Consider the following 9,025-nt stretch of genomic DNA (forward strand, 5'->3'; position numbering starts at 1 on the left):
AGTAAAGCCAAGAAATCAAGACACAGAGAAATTGGGTGCAAATGGGATCAGGATGGGGCTCTGGTTATACCAGTAGTTCAGTTTGTAAGCCCAGCAGTCTTTGGCCAGAGGCCAGTCTAATATAAAAGCAACATCTCAACCAATCTTCTGAAGTTCTAGCTGTGGTGGTACTATGGCTGCTAAGGGCCTAGTTGGCAGACCATTGTGGTGGAAAGTGTACTGAAAGTAAGCTCCCAAAACCTAGGTTGAGATTGCTGTGCCACCACTTACCTGTGTGACTTTGGACAAGTCACTGAACCTCTTTAGGCCTGTTTTCTCATCTATAAAATGAGAGACATAGATCATATGGGCTTTAAACTCCCTTCTAGGTCCAGAAAGTATCCTAAAGCCAATTTTCACAGTTACTTTGCTTTCTATTGGATTAAAATCAAAATTGATTTGTTACTTAGTACATAGACCTATTGTTAGTTTGTTGGGGTTTTTTGGTACTAGACCTATGAATTTATCATATAACTAGTGAGAAAACTCCCTCTGAAATCTTCAATTTATTATCTTAGAAAGTTGCTTGAGGCACAGCAAGATTAAATAACTTGTCCAGCATACTAACATAGGCATTCTGTATTAGGAGCTCCACTTGAATCCAGAGTTTCCACTCTCTGTGGCCATCTCTCTACCCACTACTCCATGCTGTTTCCAGGTACCTTAATACAGTTCACAGCTAACAGGCTGTGCACACGTAATTTTTTTGCTCTTTGTCCAAAATGCCAATTCTAAAGCAATTGTCACCTTGAAAATATATTGTTTGCAGCTTAGTATGAGGCAGCTGGAAAGTCTGGGCTGCTTTGTTATCTCTTCCCTGTACAGGGACAGAAAAGGCACTGTGCCAATCTTTGCAAACCTCATCTCTATAATAGAACCATGTCACCAAAATATTCCCAGGTTAGATCATAAGCATGAGGAAAGATATTAACTTTGAAGACCCACATTAAGTAAAGAATCGAATTGACATGGCCAATTAGAGGTAAGTTTCTGCTTCCTGAAGGAACCTTAAAATAGGTAATTTCTGAATTGCCTCAAAGGATTTATTTAATGTTAAGGGGAAATGGGAAAAGTATGGAAGGCCTTGTGTAAAAGTAGATCTTGCCTGCCAGCTAGGGCAACTCCCCACTTCCATTTTTTTAGGATGCAAGGCACAGGCTAATTGCTTTTCTTTATTTCTGTTTCACTATTCTAAATAAACCAAATTTCAGGTGGCATGCTTCAGAGCAGAGTCCCAAGAATACCCTGGAGAGCCTTGAACCTATAATTTGCAACCTTCTATGTTAAACACATTCTTTTCCAATCTCTTAACTTGATGACTAGATACATTCAGTTAAATTTAAAAACAAAATTGAGTGGAAAAGTGTCCAGGTGCAAAGATGAGGGCGACAGCTATCTCACTTTTGTCAATTTATCCCCAGCACCTATCAGAATGCCTGGCACTTAGCACTTAATATACGCTTGTTGTTCTGCAAGTGATTTCTGCCAGGAACATTTGATTTGTTCCATGCCCCAGAATTTGTACTGCCTGTGCTTTTGTTATATGAGTTTCTGAAAAAGAAAGAAAAGGCCTCCTGTGGCCTATAAGCCAATGCTTGGCCAGCAATTGACCATGGAATCTAGATTCCAGAGTTATAAAGTAAAGAAGACATTGTCTGCAGAATATAATTCAAACTCTTTAGCCTAATATTCAAGAATTTCTGACTTGACCTTAACCCATCTTCCCAGTCTTATTTATTAGTATGCACTTATATAGACCCTTGACTCCAAACAAATAGGTCTATTCAGTACCCCTTAAATATACCTTGAGATTTCCCACCTATTTACCTTTGCTTCCTCCATTATCCCCACAGAGAATGCCTCCTTGCTTTTTCCCTCTACCTATCTGAATCCTAATCATCCTTTTAGGGCCACCTTCATGAAGCCTTCCCTACCAGCTCAGAGACATATGATCATAGGACCATATGACTTATCGTTCTTAGAACTATTACTACTGGCAATAATGATGATAATGATAGCTAACATTTATGTAGAGCTCACTATGTGCCAGGTACTGTACTAATCACTTTACAATTACTGTCTTATTTGATCCTTACAACAAGACTAGTAAGTAGGTATGATTTTTATCCGCACTTTACAGATGAGGAAACTAAGGCAAATAGCAGTTGAGTATCTTTCCCAGAGTCGCACAGCTAATAAGTTTCTGAGGCTAGATTTGAACTCAGGTTTTATTGATTCCATGACCAGCACTCTATCCAACTTGAAAAGGCTGCAAGCCAAGACCAAAGTAGGAGTGTTGGTGCATGATTTTCTGTTTGCAGATGATTGTGCACTCATTGCAGCCTCTGCAGCTGAGATGCAACGAAGTATAGATCAATTCTCTGCTGCTTGTGTTAATTTTGGCCTAACAATTAACATCAAGAAAACACAGGTGCTCCATCAGCCGCCACCACACCATCCATACATCGCACCATCGGTTACAGCAAACAGTGTTTTGAATGCTGCGGATAAGTTCACTTGCCTTGGTAGTTTACTTTCCAGGGAGGTACACATTATTAATGAGGTTGACTCACCCATCACCAGAGCTAGCTCAGTGTTTGGGAGGAAGGAAAGTATGGGAGAGAAGAGGTATTAGACTGACTACCAAACTGAAGATCTACAGAGCTGTGGTGCTGACCTCATCGTTGTAAGCCTGTGAAACCTGGACAGTATACAGCACCATGCCAGAAAACTGAATCTCTTCCATTTGAATTTTCTTAGGAAGATTCTGAAGATCACCTGGCAGGATAAGGTACCAGACACTGAGGTCTTTACTTGAACTAAACTGCCAAGCATTCAAACTCTGCTTCAGAGAGTGCAACTCTGATAAGCTGGCCCACATTGTTCAAATGCAATATGTATGCTTGCCAAAAAGACTATTTTTATGGAGAACTCACACAGGACAAGTGCTCACATGGTGGTCAGAAGAAGCGATACAAGGACACTCTCAAGAACTTTGGAATTGACTGTGTGACCTTGGCACAGGACCACTCAGCATGGTGTTCCCACATCAGAGAAGGTGCTGAGCTCTATGAGCAAAGCAGAATTGAAACAGCTCAAAGCAAATGCATGATGCGCAAGTTTGGAGTATCCGCCTGTTTCAACAATCCGGCTAGCAGCTGTTGTGGGGGTGAAAGACCAACATAAGCCCAACAACAAGAATGCTACCAGCACACTGCAAAAGCACAGGTTCTTTTGATCTGCTTAAATAAGGAAAGCTACGTGAAGGGGTTGACAAGCTTACTTTAATTCAGCATACAAATATCATTCCCTTAGTTCAAAGGAAAAATCCAGCACCTTGAACTTCAGAACAAATACAAACAAATTACAAACATGAACAGACAGACCTTGTCTGATTCCAATCCCAATACATAGTTACCAGAGTTTAACAAAGTCCCAACATCCGGGTTTACAAGCTGGAGGGCTTCTTAGCTACAGCTGCCTGGGAGTCTCCAAATGCCACCAAGAGCGAGAGACCTGCGCAAATGGCTCTGTCTTCTCTTCTTATAGGATTTCAGACGTCATCAAATGTCATATGAACGACCAGAACTTAGGCTGCTGTGATTGGCTCTTGAGTTAGCACTTCCCCTTAGTTAGCCCCACCTTGGGCCCCACCTTAGTTACCAATCCACACCCACATAGGTTTTACACCTAGTAGCGGTTTAGGCCTGGGGCTTAGCACCTAGTAAGACTCAATAAAATATACTGAATTATTCAAAGGAAACAAAAGCCAAACTCTTCAAGGGCACTTGGTCGAACTAAGTGTTAAGAGCCCATTTTGCTTACCAACACACCACCCCAAATGTTCACGTGTACTATTTGTGCCCAACCTGTGGCAGTGAGCATTCTGAGCTCAGATTGGCCTGATCAACCACAGTTAGACACATTGAATCTTGACTCAAGCATAGTGATGTCATTTTGGTCCTCTTCAAGAACCAAAGGACAACAACCAAACAAACAAACAATAGAATATCCCTAGCAATAGTTTGCTTTTGTATCATCTTTTACAATTGGTAAAATTCTTTCAGAAATGTTATTTCATTTAATTCTCATAATAACCCTGTGAAATAAGCAGATATGATGTTATTATTGCATTTTACAGGTGAGAAAAATTGAAGCTCAGAGAAGTTAATTGATTTTTCCAAGGTGATACAGTTGTGTGGTATGACTGGGATTAGGACTTGAATCTCCTGACTCCTGGTCCAGTTCTTTCCACTGGACCATTTGCCACATATCGGCTTTTTGTCCTTTGTTGGTTTTCTGCTTGTTATACCCCCACAATAGATTGTAATTCTTGGAGGGAAGAGACCAGGTCTTTTTTTTTTAGCTTTGCCTCTCTTCTGATAACTGTGCCCAGGATCCTTCTCTTTTGTTTGGTGAATGCTTTGCCAGGACCAACATTTCATGAGCGACCCATGCCATGCTAATTTCACTTCTAGTTCAACTTACTTTTGTTACTTCTCTACCTCCTTGGTCAGACAAGCACTACTTTTGTCAAGCCTCTGCTCTGAATCCACTCTCCTTATTGATATAAGCACCCTCTTCCCCCACTTCAGAGCTCCCCACCATATTTTGTTTTCCTCTATTAACACGTTAGCTTCTTGAGGGCAGGGATTTGCTTGAATCTGCATACCTAGCATTTAATACAGCTCAACTAATCTGACCCTTTATTTCTCTTTTTTCTTCCTTTCCTTCCTTCATTCCCTTCCTTCCTCCTTCCTTCTTTCCTTTATACCATCCAAAACCCATGCCAGCAATACTCACTACAAACTTGGTCCAGCTCATGACTCCCTATACTCGTTCTAGACATTCCCCCTCTCTGCACCTTCCTTTTCAGCTTCCTTTTTATGTGTTAACCTTCTCCTCATTGGAATGTAAGCTCTTGAGGGCAAAGACTGACTCCCTTTATTTTTGCTTGAATTTGTATTCCTTGTACTTATGACAAGGTTTGCACATAGTAAACACAATAAAACTGTCTATCTTCATCATCATAATCTAGTATGTTGCCTTAATCATAGTCATCATTTAATATTTATTTCTTGTATGATTGATAATGCAATATAGTAAGACTTTACAGGACTTTCTAGGGAATAATTATCACATTCCACATAAAAGATCATCTGCTTTCTGATGATTTCCATTATCTGAAGTAGAGAACGAATTGACTTGGGCAGTATCGGGAGGAGAAGCAGAGGGTACAGAATGAATGGTGACTTTTGTTATAATTATTCCCATGCCTTTTCCCAGTGGCATCTCTATTTCTTATTTTTCTGGGCAGTATGTGGACACCCTATGAATACATAATCCCTCCACTGTCCCGGAATGAATGAATGTTAGCCTTGTTTCTTATTTTAAGGAAAGACTTGTCATTCTGATTGGTTATTCCAATAGTTAATTTTGTTATTTCGGAGCAGACCAGCCTGTACCTTTAGTTAACTTTTCCTATGAGGCCCATAGATGTCAACAGAATGCCTAATGAGTAGCTGACAGCTGAAGCTGGCCCACTTTTCTATGCAATTAGCATGGCAGGGAGCAAATCAGGACTTAGGAGGCAAATGAGAGTCCTCTATTGCATTAACAATGTCTGATCAACATGCAACTCAGTACATTGGATGAAAGTAATAATGACTGGCAGAACTGCTTGTGGTCTTCTTCCACTCTCCCCACTCTATGGAGTTGGTTTGGAGTCTGAAAAAATGTATATCTGTGTCTATGAAAAAGGAGGCAGGTATATGTGCATGTGTATTTGTGTGAGCATGTATCTGTATGTACATGTGCATTCATGTGTGAATTTTTCATGAATGTGTCTGTGGGTGTATATGTCTATGTTTATGTATGTTAAAGGAAAAAAGGCAAAGAGAGAGGAGAGGAAATTCAGTCATAAAACAACTTCAGTTTGCTCTGATTTAGAGTCCTCTCTGAGGTACCAGTGGGTCTTTATTACCATCCCATCATGGAAAGGTCTCCATGAATCAACATTATTCTTCATGTCATTTCACTTATCTGTGTCTTCAATAAGAGCTTGTTTCCTTAAGAACTCTGTATTACTCAGTGATCCAATTTCAGAGATATAAGAGATATTAACATATGAGTGACGATAAACTTCTGCTTCAAACACTGGATATGGAAGAGAAATGACTGGAACAAATATTCTCCAGTGAAATATGAGGTCAGTTTCTCAGCTAAAATAGTGAGAGGAAGGGGAGCTAGGGGATCCTTCAGAAAGAATGAAAAGGTTTGTGGAAGCTGTAGTGATTTAATGATTTGATTATGGAGATATAAAAGCATTACTTTGCTGCAATGAGGGCTTAGTTAAGCTTATGTAATATAAATTTGTTGTGGACCCATCTGGCACAATTGTGTGATTTTTTCCCTAGCTTTATTCAACAGGTTATGAAGAGTGAGGGCAGTGGATTGTGGGAGTGATCTAGGGCTGAGATATGACAGGGCAAGATCTTCAGTAGGATAAAGAGGAAAGGGACCCAAGGGAAGAAGACAGTGTAGTGTTGATTGGGATCACCAAGGATTCAAGATGGAGAAGGGAGGAGAGTGGAGCTAGCTAATGTAGAGATGACAGACTAGAAAGAACTAATGAGTAGAGGAATTTGGAGGTCATGGTAAGAGCAAAGGACAGGTTTGGGGGTTGCAAGGCAGAGGTAGAGGTGGTATTCATCAGAAAAAGGAATTTCATAGTTCATGAATGTCAAAGTGGTATATTTGTGAGTGATGGCAAGACCAAGAGTATAACTATCCCTTTGTATAGCTCAGGTGGGGTATAGAAGATCATGAGAAGGGAATACATTGAACAACTATAAGGTTAGGTAGGGTGTTTGAGATAGTCCAAACATACGTATTTCATTCTGCATATTTAGTCCTGTTCAAATCCTTCGGCCATTTATGTTTTGGGTAATGGCTCTTACTATCAACTTAAATCATTTCCTTGTATAGCTTCAAAATGAGGTCTTTATCAAAGACACTTGCTGCAAAGATATTCCCCCAGTTAATTATTTCCCTTCTGCTTTTAACTAAAAAGATTTATACAAAACCTTTTAACTTTTATGTTATCAAAAATGTTTGTTTTTTCTTCTGTGATCTTCCCTATCCCATATCTGGTCATGACATTTCCCCCTATCCATAAAACTGAACTTCTCCCCAGATTGCTTTCCAGTTTTCCCAGAATTTTTCCTGAGTCCTTATCCTAAGAACTGAGGCCTTTGAGTTTAATGAATGCTAGTCTACTATGTTCCTTTGCTTCTCTATGTTGAATAATTAATGAGTTCCATTGATATTCCAGTAGTACTAAGGAGAAACTTTTGTTCCTGTATTGACAGTTCCCATCCCTCCTTCACAAAATATAGGAAATGGCCTTCACCATCCTTTGAGGCAGCCAAGGCTCCTCTGCCTGTTCCTAGGGATTGCTTATTCCATAGTACAAAAGGAAGACTCAAACACAAAGAGCAGTCATTTAAAAATTGATGACCAAAAATTTCATTTAATTTTCTAGAAAGGAAGTACTTTGAACAGTATGAGGCCAGAAGCCAAAATATTTGTCAAATAATAACAGGTTTGTACCTATGCAGATATTGAAAGTGACTTATTAGACATGGCTGGGTATTGTCTTTAGATGTTAAATTCTCAACTGGATTCAATCCTTGGGACTTCTCCATCATGCCACCAGAAAACTCATCATTCATGGCAAATTCTTCAGACTTCGTGTTTGAAACAGCCCTAGTATTCCTAGCCCATTAGTATTCTCAGTACTCTCAGGATCCTCTCTGCCCCCTGACCATTTGCTACCTAACTATACTCCTTTGGACTGGACTCCCTCATCTCCTCACAGATGAATACCTCCCTTCTCCCTCTCTTGGCTTCCCTTTATGTGTTGTCTTCCCCCATTAGAATGTAAGCTCCTTGAGGGCAGGGACTGTCTTTCTTTCTTCTTATTATGTATATGCCCAGAATTCAGCACAGTGTCTGGCACATAGAAAGTACATAACATTTATTGACTGAGTGGTCAGAGGAGTGCTGTGCACAGAACCTCAATACTCGAGGGCTAATCAGAGGCAGCTGGGTGAAGCAGTGGGTAGAGTGCTAGATTTGGAATCTGGAATAGCTGGGTTCAAATCTGTCCTCAGACACTTTAACAGCATGACTCCAGCAAATCACTTAACTTCTTTCAGGCTTAGTATCCTCATTTAATAAAATGGTATCTACACCCCAGGGTTGTTATAAGGATTAAATGAGATACATAGATAGATAATCAATCTATAAACCTATGTAAAATGCTTTGCAAAGCCTAAAGCACTATGTAAACGTTAGTTATTATTTTTAATCCATTCTCAATTTGAGCAGATGCTGAAGAGCAAAGGGTCTGTCATGCAATTTCGCTTTGGAGCAAAAGAGAACTAAATGGTATTCCCGTGTGTCCCATCCTTAGAATAGTTTTCAGTAATAAGAGAGAATATGTACTTTCACTTTCTGCTTTTGAATAAACACACATTTGCATGGTGATGCTTGACAGAATTTGTTACAATGTGGCACCACTGTGACTCTATTTTTCCCTTCTTAGGTTTTATTGACAGGCTGGGACAAATTCTTTTTCATTCAAAGATTCTAAAAGCTTTGATGAGCTTTTGGGGGGTGAGATTGTTCTTATGTGTCACCCTCCCTTATTGACCCTTATTTCTCACGCAGCTGAAAAATCAGGCTTCTTCACTCATCAAGCATTGATTTCCTCCTTATATACTCCTTATGGAACACACAATAAAACTGGCACACTCCTTCTGTTATATCTTTAGTAGTGTTCCAGCTGTGGCCAAAATGTTAACAAGCCCCCAAGAAAAAGTTTCCATAAATTATTTGGAGTTATTCAGTCTTTTCAGTTGATCTTGCTCTTTAGATACTCCTCTCAAGCACCCCTCCCTCCCTTCTGAAATCATCCTCAACC

The sequence above is a fragment of the Trichosurus vulpecula genome, chromosome 2 (genome assembly GCF_011100635.1).
Source record: "Trichosurus vulpecula isolate mTriVul1 chromosome 2, mTriVul1.pri, whole genome shotgun sequence".
Classification (NCBI taxonomy): domain Eukaryota; kingdom Metazoa; phylum Chordata; class Mammalia; order Diprotodontia; family Phalangeridae; genus Trichosurus; species Trichosurus vulpecula.